Source organism: Ipomoea triloba, chromosome 7 (genome assembly GCF_003576645.1).
Source record: "Ipomoea triloba cultivar NCNSP0323 chromosome 7, ASM357664v1".
In the NCBI taxonomy this organism is placed as follows: domain Eukaryota; kingdom Viridiplantae; phylum Streptophyta; class Magnoliopsida; order Solanales; family Convolvulaceae; genus Ipomoea; species Ipomoea triloba.
This window is the reverse complement of record NC_044922.1, coordinates 6,010,795-6,022,339: the sequence shown is the minus strand read 5'-3', so window position 1 is coordinate 6,022,339 and position 11,545 is coordinate 6,010,795. Positions and strand designations below refer to the sequence as shown.

The 11,545-nt window shown below is 28.2% G+C and overlaps 1 long non-coding RNA gene across 2 annotated transcripts in view; it reads right to left on the bottom strand.

Annotated features, from left to right (window-relative positions):
- The window catches only part of LOC116025018, a 5,554-nt gene extending 4,933 nt beyond the window's left edge, over positions 1-621 (bottom strand). The window contains exons 1-2 of one of the 2 annotated variants that reach the window (XR_004099569.1): positions 327-621; positions 136-235 (exon numbers count right to left, since the gene is read on the bottom strand). This is a non-coding gene — a long non-coding RNA (uncharacterized LOC116025018). Of the gene's footprint in view, positions 1-135 lie in introns of both variants that reach the window. The other variant, XR_004099568.1, reaches the window with a different exon arrangement.
- Positions 622-11,545: the final 10,924 nt, after the last annotated feature.

Here is an 11,545-nt window from a genome sequence, read left to right as displayed (position 1 = left end):
AAACTAATTAAAAAAAAAAAAAAAAAAAAAGGACAATGCATGCTAATATGTGCAGAAACCAAGGTGTTGTAACTTCTAAACAGTGCTATTAATGTCAATATTCAATAAAATTAAACAAATATTTGGTTTTCATACCAATACCACGAGGCTCCTCAAAGCCACCGACCATTAAAGGCTCAGAAGCTGTAGCAGAAAGAAGTGCAAATGCAGCTTCTAATTGAGCAAGGATTTTGATCTGCAAACACATCACCAATCAATATCACTTAAAGCACAAAAATGGTGCTAAAAAAAACAAAAAGAAACAGAGCTTGTTTTCATTTCACTACAGCAAACAGATAAAGTTTAACGGCAATGAGATCAGCTGTAACTTTATTGCTCGCAGGTATGCTTCGCCGTCCGTTCATCCTATTCAATCATCAAAATATATCCAAAGGCTTCTCTTGGCCGCTCTCATTTTTCACCATTATTACAATAGAAACGAAGATTAAACCCCCAAGCTATCTCGTATAAAAATTCCACTTAGTTTCTAACATTCAGTGTAAGCTATATATTATAGGTATGTATAAGGACTGAAACCCTAGTCGAAGAATCCACTGGAGATTATAAACTGTTGCCTGATGAGAAAAGGTGTCTTGTTCAGTTAATGGATAATCTCTGAATCAAAATTTCTTCCGTTTCAGAATTTACATTCTAACTTTTTAATATTAAAAAAATTAAAATATTGTTAATGCTAAAAATAATAATCGTGAAGATAATATTGTAATTTGATATAATTTAATATTCTTTGATTAAATATTACTACGTATAATAGAAATACAATCTTCCTCAAACTCTCCACAATTGTAAAATTATTTCATACTTGTAACTTCTAAATATTTATAATGCAGAGAAGTATAACAAGGTCCTTTGTGAAATAAGTAAAGGCAAATTAATTTTGATTTTGAGACCACATGTCAAAAGTGGCCAAGGGTGGTTTGGAAAGTAGGAAAATGATTTCTGAAAAATAATTTTGGAAAATGAGTCATTTTCCGGGAAAACATTTTCTTGTGTTTGGCTGTAGAGCAGAAAACTGTCTTTGTATGTTTGGTTCATTTCCAGAAAATGGAAAGGAAAATAAACAAAATTATATAATTAAATATTTTAATTCATTTGTTTAAATATAACATTTATATTTTCTTTCATTTTGATAAGATTTTGCATGCAAATCATTCCCAAATCTTAAAAATTTATTTATTAAAAAAAAAAACTAGAAATTTCATTAGTTTCCGACGGAAACCAAATCTCCCGCCGGAAACCAGACCAGATCTCTAGTTTCTGGCGCGGAAACCAGATCTGATTTCCGCGATCGTCCCTCCGGCTGCTCCGTCTTGTTTCCGGCGAACTAGTCTCTCTCCGTCTCGTTTCCGATGACCAGAGTTCAGGGTATTCGGAAGATGAATAAGTTTGTGGGAAGGTGGAAAATGACTTCCCCCCAAAAAAAAAAGGGAAGTTGTTTTCCAAAAAATTGGGCTCATTTTCCTTTGACCAAGTCTAATTTTCCATTAACTCAAATTTTCATTTGCTTACCAAACACAAGAAACCCGGAAAATGTTTTCCAGAAATCATTTTCCGGGTTTCCAAACACAGCCTAAATCTTGCTCACATAAGGCAACATTTCCTCACTTCTAGAACCTGACACTCCAACCTTACAAGATAGTTGATAGATAAATCATAATGACTCAGTGATTTATTAGGTTAGCTAGAGACCCAATGTATGGTATCCACAAAGAACTCAAAATATTAGGGGTAATTCTCATATTGTGTCTATCAATATTCGATTCTATGTTTTATTTACAATCTACCTCGTAAAAACTAATTGAGTTGCATGCGCAGGTAAAGTGGCTAATTTTGTTTGGAGTTTGCAGTTGATGCTTCAGAAGTGTGGGTGCACTGAAAAGAAAGTAGCGCTTTTGGTTGGCAACTTATTGAAAACTATGTGGACCACGGTCCAAAACGACGTCATTGAATTTTATGAGTTAGAATAATGTACTTTATGTGTGTTAGAATAAGGTATTTTATGTGTTAGAATAATAAAATATTTGGGTAAGATAATGTACTTTATGAATTACAATAATGTCCATTATGCTTTAAATAATGTACATTATGAATTATAAAAATGTATGTTACAGTGAATCACGTAAAAAAAAATATGCGAAACGATGTCTTTTTTTGCAGTGGTCCACGTACCTGTGAGACCACGGTCTACGCAATAACTATTGCTTTTGGTTAAAGCAGGCACTCTGATTCATGGGCTTGGTGTTAATTGAAGACTTGTCAAGGTTAACTTGTTTTGCTCAAATTATATCATAGATTAAGATTTACTATCTATATTATAGATCTTGGTTTAGATTATATATTTACGATTAATATATTAGGTACAACTAATTAACAAATTATATACTTGTAAATAATTAAATTAAAGGTACATAATATGTTGTATTTTAGACTCTCGTTTATATTATGTATATTCAGTTAACATATTATATACATTCAGTAAACAAATTATATACATATAAATAAATTAAAGATATATAATAAGTTAATTACATGTATATAATATACTAACTACAACAAATAGATAATATGTATGTTAATTATAGTTACATAATACATAGTTTACAATGCGTATTGCGAACATTATAGTCACGATATAGTAATTGCTTATTTAGCTAATTGTATGATTTGATTTGTGGGTCTTTGGTTTTTGCATGATATTTGTATAGTGGATGTTGGATCTTTAGTTTATAGGGTGGGCTTAGTTTATATTGTGAATGGGTGGGGATTGGTTGCGTTTAGTTAATGTTTGGTTTTAGAGTAGGGGCCTTGGGCCTTAAGCTTTTGGCCTTAGGACCTTTGGTTGGCCAAATTTTAATGTCTACCGTGGTCCACGTAGTAGCGTGGACCGTGTAAAAAAATGATATCGTTTGAAGTTTTTTCGTTAACAATGCTAGACGGTAAATTTTGTTATAGTTCAACTAATGTAACAACTTTTTTTTTTAATTTTCAAAAAAAAAAATGTAACAACTTTTTTTAATATTCAGTTTCATTTTATACATATTGTAGTTTCATTATACCATCATGACAATATATTCTAATACAACTACAGTTTTATTTGACAATATACACTCAATATGTGAGACATACTATTCAATTACATTTTATACACAATATAGTTTCATTACAACACCACTAAAGTATCATTATTATTCAACTACATTTTCATTTGACAATATGCACTCAATATGTGAGACCTGCTAGTCAAATTCATTTTATACACACTGTAGTTTCATTATAGCACCACCAAAGTATCATTCTAATTAAACTATAGTTTCATTTAATTATACACATTCAATATGCAAGACTTATTATTCAATTCCATTTTATACACAATGTAGTTTCATTATGGCATCACTAAAGTATCATTTTTATTCAACTACAGTTTCATTGGATAATTTACACTCAATATATGAGGCATGCTATTCAGTTTAATTTTATAATGTAGTTTCATTCCAGCACCATTAAAGTATCATTATTATTCAACTAGAGTTCCATTGGACAATCTACATTCAATATGCGAGACTTGTTATTCAATTTAGTTTTATACACACTGTAGTTTCATTACAACACTACTCAAGTATCATTCTAATTTAACTATATATAGTTTCATTTGATATTACACGCAATATGTGAGATCCGTTATTCAGTTTTATTTTATACAAACTGTAGTTTCATTATAGCATCACTAAAAAAAAGTAAATAAAAGCTTAGCACGCCGCAGAACGTAATGGACCGATGGACATAGTGATTGTTGTTTTGTTTCATTAAAAAGCTAAGAAATGACGTCATTTTGGTCATGGTCCATTATATAATGATCGTTTTAGTTGATTTTAGGTCGTTATGAGGCTTATAATTTTTTTTTTCTCTTCTGATAATTTAGAATTCAAATTAATTTAACTTTGAGACACCACATTAAATTATATACTTCTACTCATAATGAGACTAATTTAAACCTTTAATATTCGTGGTGAAAATCAAACTTACACCTTGTTATTGGAAGCAAATTGAGACTTCTTATCTAATAAATTAATTTTGTGGAGACTTATACTTTGTATATCCCTTTGTTAGCTTAATAAAATAATTGTTTTTGTAAAAAAGAAAAAAAAAAAGAAATGAGTTTACGTGGCTTGTCTTTACTTGTACGCAGTTTCAACCCATCACCGCTGGTCTAACATCATCTTTGGTCTCTCCGAACATTCTCTTCTCACATTAATTAATTAAGTCTAAAACCTCCCACCTAATACCGACGTGACTTTGATGCTCCTTCTTGACTCTAATTTGGTAAAACCCACCAACAAATGCCCTAATTTTAAATTTTAAATTAATTAAAATTTTCATAATAGGATTTACTTTTTCTCTATGACTTGTAAATTATTATTACACATAAATAAAGTTTATTTATGTCTATTTAAATTTTACTTGTCATCCGCAACCACTAAATAGAGATGTGTGCATTGGGTAAACTCCAATCTTGTGTAATAATCCGCAACTCACATTTGAAGATCCTATCATTCATATGCAATGGGCTCTGCTTATACTGATAGGTATTAACAATAATTGAACTCATGATTTTCTGGTATGAGAGTAATGCTCTACCACTTGGTCACTCATTTTGAAAAACAAAATTATTATTATTTTTACAAAATACATTAGTCAATGTATAAATAAGTTTTTAAATTAAAAAATTAAAAAAAAATGCATATCGTAATTAACTAGTAAGAAGCACATACAGACATACTAATTGATTAATTAATAAAAGCGCACACTAATTTTTTGAAAGGAAAGCACACACTAATTAATTAACTACGGAGTAGTACAAACATATATGAAAAGAATGCTATATTGAAGAGAAGATAGAATTTGTGTTGTCTCTTTTTAGGCCAAAATCAGACCGTGTCACGTATCGTTTTCTTATAAATAATAAATACTTTATTGTTAATTAGCATTACAATTTTTAAATATAAATATTACATTTACACATTTGACCCTTTTTTTTTATTATTGGATTTTAAGCTCTGACTTTAGAACTCATAATCTATATAAATATAACGTGGACTTTAAACTAAAAATTGAGGGGCAAAAAAATATTTCTATTCATATAATACCATATACACATGTATATATGGCAAGTGGGCAGCAACATCTCCAAAGTACAACGATGGTTGAAAATGGGTCTACTTCTCCAAAGTCGGCGACTCTAGAGACTGTCATCATGCCATCATCGTGTTTTTTTTTTTTTTTTTTTTTTCTATTTTATTGTGTGCGCGACGAAATGAATTCACAGTCATTAATTCATTATCTGATGAGATTGTGCATTAAGTAAATTTCACCTAAGCATAATAAGTCTCATATCTCACATAATACATAAATTGCACTGAAAAATATTGCGCAATATATTCGACTGAACGGGTGATAACAAAAATCAAAATCATAATCTTTTATTTAGTATAAAAATTATACTCTATTCACTCAAATATTCCTTTCGGGACCATGGATCTTCTTTCTTTGTTGCATTTGGTATATGCTGGCTTACTCCCATGAGACCAATAAGAAATAGCATTAATGTTATTATATTATTGAAAATTCAAAGCAACCACACACACTGATGTTGGAATAGAAGTTGTATTTTGTCATGGGCCAACAATTATTATATTAAATCATCTATTCGTGTTAGTAACATAACGTAACAAATCTTTAACTTAAATAGGTGTACTGTGATTGTGTAATCAGCATGAAATAGATTAAAATTTGTTGGTGTATCATTTCTCCTTAATCATGATTGGTTAAGCGCACACATTAGTTATAATCTAATTTTTACACAGAAAATTTGTGTGCATTCAATAAAAAGTCAATAGTAAATACCAATTTTGGTCTCACGACTATTAGCAAAATGACAATTTCGGTCCACATGTTTAATTTCTACCAATTTTGGTTCCGCGGCTACTGTTTTAGTGTCAAAATTCATCGCATCGGTCACCAATCTGTTTAAAACGTGTCAAAATTTAAAAATTTTAAAGGTATTTTTTGTCATTTTCAACTCAATATCCTAACTTGAACATAAATAAAGAGATTTAAGCTCTAAGATCGATCACAATTCACAGTTCTCCTCCTCAAATTAAAGTAAAATGAGGAGACAAACTATGAATTTTGATCGATCTTAGGACTTAAATCCATTTATTCATGCTCAAATTGGGATATTAAGTTGAAAATAACAAAAATACCCTTAACAATTTTAAATTTTTGCACGTTTTTAACAGATAGGTGACCGACGCGATGAATTTTGACACTAAAACAATAGTCGTGGATGAAAATTGGTACTAAAACAATAGTTGTGGGACAAAAATTGATAGAAATCAAACATATAGACTAAATTATCATTTTGTTAATAATCGTGGAACCAAAATTGGTATTTGCTCAAAACTCAATATAAAGTTATACGAATGTTCTATTTTATAATGAAGTTGGACTTCAATTCATCTTGTGATTATTATATATGATAATATGATTGTCATAATGAATTGAATATAACTAGTTTGACCATAACCTCTACTTAGTTGGAACATTGTTAGATGGAAAGATTTTGGCTATGTTAGGCAAACCTAGTTGAAAAGGTAGCTGAAAGCTGAAAATCAACTGAAAGTTTAAAAGCTATAAGATTGAAGTTGAAATTTGAAGAGCTATTAAACTAGTTGTTATGCTTAAAAGTGTTTAGTAAAAATAACACAGCTTTTTGATAAGCTGATAAATGTAAAAAGATTAAAATATAAAATAATGAAATCAATATATTTCAATAAAATATAAAGTATGTACATATATTTAAAATATATAAAGTAAAACAAAATGTTTATAATTCATAAAATTAGTTCATACAAAAATTATTGTTCAAACACAAATGTCAAATTGAAATTACAACGAAACATATTGAAATAAAAATGACAAAAGAGAACAAGCCGTCTTAGCTCAGTGGTAAAACGCATGGCTTTTAATCATGTGGTCATGGGTTCGATCTTCATAGACAGTGAATGAAAGGTTAAAAATTGCATACCAAAAGTATAAAAAAAAGAAATAAAAATGACAATCCCCATAGACCTTGAATGAAAGGTTAAAAATTGCATACCAAAAGTATAAAAAAAAATAATAAAAACAAAAATCTAAAAGTACCAACCCAAACTTAAAAATTGCATTACCAACAAGATGAAATGGTGCATGTGTTTAATTAAAGGGGTAATCAAATCACATAATTACTTTAAAATGTTATCAATCAAACATAAACTATGATTATTTTCAAAAAAAAAAAAAAAAAACATAAACTATGATTTTGATTCTCATTTTGGTGTGTAAACCCATTAACCAAACCTACCCCAAGTTGATCTAACCATGCATAAATGAAATTTGATACTCCATAATTTTTATTTGAGAATAATAATAGCTAATAAGATTTATCAACTTAATCACTTCTTAAAAATGGATCGGAAATATGCTACCACTTATTCACCGTAAAAACAGCTACAAATAGTCCTGTATCTTGAGTCTAGAAACATCCCCATTTTAGAATATTCTAAAGCAAATAATCATCTATTCGTCATTGTATACTTGGATGATTATTAGGGATTATATAGTTTTGGAATAATGCTCAAAAAAACCATTTCTCCAAAAAAAAATTAGATTGCAATATAAAATGGAATTTGTACGTAAACTTTTTTTTTTTTTTTAAAGTTTCTTTCTTTAAAATTTTATTAAAATTTTAATAAATTTATTAAAAATTAAATTATTTTTAATGAAAATAAATAATAAAACATTTAAAATTACTGTAATTATTGTATTATAAGTGTAAATAATATAAATTAATCATTTCATGTGAACTTTTAAATACAAAATTATTTTTATATTTTATACGAATATCTATAATTGTTACATTATGTTTTTGAGTTAGAATATAAAATTGAAAATTTATATTGATTAACTGATATTTTAAATTTATATTTATAATGTGAATGTGCTAAGTTGTTAAAATTGATAATGTCAAAAAAAAAAAAATAGTAATCCCACCTGATAGATTGAGATTTTAAAATTAGGGGAAAAAAATAGCCACCTAATAAGCTCAAAATTGATTGGGTTAAACGAATTGACATCTCTATCCACCATGCAATGATAGTCAATTTATCTGTATGATTTGTTAGCCATTTAATAATAACATTTTCCATACTAATATATTTGCATTTCTATTTGGTATATGGTTTGTAGATGAGCTTTTATAATTTATGAATTTTGCAATGAAGTGTGCAATTGAATTAAATGAGTAAACTTCTACGGCCAATCCGTAATAAAAACAAATTTTGTAGTAAAAAAACTAAATAAATGGAAAGACAAGAACCAACCTCACCCAACTATTATTATTATATAGTAAATCTTATTCTTAATTATGTAACGGTCTTAAATTACATAGAAACGATAAATCCAAATAATAAGACACATATGATGAGTTGACTGAGACTCATAATAATTACACTCTGCCCATTTAATAACGGTTTTGGATCAGACGACCACTATTGTTGAAAAGTAAAGAGAACGAGATTAATTAAGATTTTAATTAAAGATGGAGAGTGACGTCGGCACTATTGAATTCACTTAATATAATATTGTGATAATTCTGAAAAAGAAAGTGTTAATTCAATTATTATTTAAGATAAGAAATTGGTAAGGCATTACATAATGAATGACTCATGAGTTTGAACTTTGAATAGCTCATGAGTTTCAATCTTTGAATAAATTAATAGTCTTAAATTTCGATTTCAAAAATAAATTTGGAGACAAGTTTTCAAAATAGTTTTGCCCGTTCTAAAAATTATTTTGAGATTTTAAAATTATTAATTTTGAAATATAAAAATTATACTTTTACCTTTTTTGGAGAAACAGTAAAAAATATATATATATATATATATATATATATATATATATATATATTCAAGATTTCAAGTAGAGAAACGTGGCAAATGGTCCACACAGTGTTGTGTGAACCAAAACAAAAAATACATTTTTAATATATTAGAAGTACACTATTCGTGTATTGAATGTACATTATACAAATTAATGTATTTTTAGTAGTCAAATACTTTACTTTCTTTAAATATAATATACATTTTTAATATACTAAAAGTACATTATTTGTGTATTGAATGTACATTATTTGATAGTATGATCTACACAGTTGTGTGGATCATGATCTACACAATAGTGATTGAAGAAACGTAAAATAAGCCAAAATACAAGGCTTTATTTATTTATTTATATCAAAGTATTATTCGAATAATCATATGTCCATCACACTCTTTGTCTCTTTCCATATTAAGCCTTTTAGAATATACAATATTATTTTCTCTTACTTGATGAAAGATAATTTGAAATCATATCTATAAATTGTTTTCATATTCTTTATAATTTCAAAATATTCTAAATAATTTTTTACTCGAATATTTTAACATTATTATTTTATATAATTATATCAAATGCCTTGTTGTTGCAAAATATTTTAAATATTTCTATGCCTTTGAAAATTGATTTTGAAATATTATTCTGAGTCGAAATTCAGCCTGAAAGTATTGAAAATATTTTACAAGATTTCAAAATGTAAAGTTAGCTATGGAATGTCAAATGACATAGCACTCCGATCCATTGCTATCCATGTTTACGGTTGGGAAGCCATTTAACCAAAAATAATGCAAGAGATCCCAATAAGGGGTTTTGGCTGATTTTTGTATATTCTAATGCTTATGTGGAGAAAAGAGAAGAAAATTGAGTGTTGTAGTAAGATCTAGTTTTTTCTCTAAAAGTGGGCTCTACCAAAACAAATTAAATAGACAACTGATGCGCCCAATTATTGGGCGCGTGGGCACCACACACGCTCGTTGGGCACGTTAAACTGATTTTTTTCTTTTTTTTCCCTTCACTCTTTTTTTCCTAGTCATACCTGCAAAAACTCTTCAAAAACTATAATTATTGATTTATTGGACATGTTCTAATGACATAATAGATCGACATCCAACATATATAACCTATCTATAGTATCTGCTTAACATATATTTTAAATTTATATTAGCTCTTGTTTTTTTTTAACTACAATATAATCTATCTATAGTATCTACTTAACATCATTATGACAATGACCTTCCGTTTGGAATGGTAACAATGATATATATCATCAGACTACAAGGTATTTGACAAATTTATCTCTTGTTAATTGATTTAATTGACAATTTAAAGTTTAAACTATTTTGAATGATTTATTAACCAAAAACATGTAATACTTCTCACGTATAAATAAGATTCTTCCTGCCAATGACCTTATATGGTCAAGTGACATATAGTGACTCTCCCACATAGGAGGTCATGAGTAGTACAAAAAAAAAAAAAAAAAAAAAAAAAAAACTCTTCCTATTGAGCTAATTAAACACATCCCAAAATTCTCGATTCTTATTGTTTCTTGTGTTTAAATCTTTCTTCTTATTCTTTTAAAGTTTCTTTGAACTTGTATTTGTCATATACTACCAACACTATAGACTTCTTTATGATCTTTGAGTGGTAGAAAATTTTGTTTAGAGATTAGAGAAGTTATTGATTGTGCCAACGAGTATACATGACAATTCATGTTTCTTGTTTGTTTCCGTGTTATGTAAATATGGTATGTATTAGCAAGTTTAGTCCATACATGAATACGACACGTTAAGTTTAACGAATTGTGAATGCAGACATGAATTGAACATGAAGTTATAATGGATTGACACTATACAACACGATAAGCTAACGAATTTCATGTTTCACAAGTTTGCACGATACGAAACAACACAAATAACACGCTAGCCTGTTAACCTACTTTTAATTTCTTTTAGAAAATTGATTATTTATCCTTCTAAATAGCATAAAACACGCTAAGTTTGGTCCATACATGAATACGACACGTTAAGTTTAACGAATTGTGAATGCAGACACGAACATGAATTTATAACGGGTTGACACTATAAAACACGATAATTAAGCTAACGAATTTCATGTTTCACAAGTTTGCACGATATGAAACAACACAAATAACACGCTAGCCCGTTAACCTACTTTTAATTTCTTTTAGAAAATTGATGATTTATCCTTCTAAATAGCATAAAAGATATAATGATACTAAAATAATGCAAATATGAAGTCTAGTTTCATATTAATATTAATAGTTATTATGATTGTTGTTATTATTATTATTAGAGTTGTTAAGTTGTTGTTAGTATTATTCCAAATAAAAATATTAAAATAGTAAGCATGCCATTAAGATGTTGATAACATATCATGTAACAAGTTTAATTTGTGTAAATTAGTAGACATAATAATTTTACAGGGTGTTTGGTTGGGAGGAAAGAATTAGGAAGGAAAGAAATTGCAATTTTCAAAAATTAAAGAAGGTGCATTC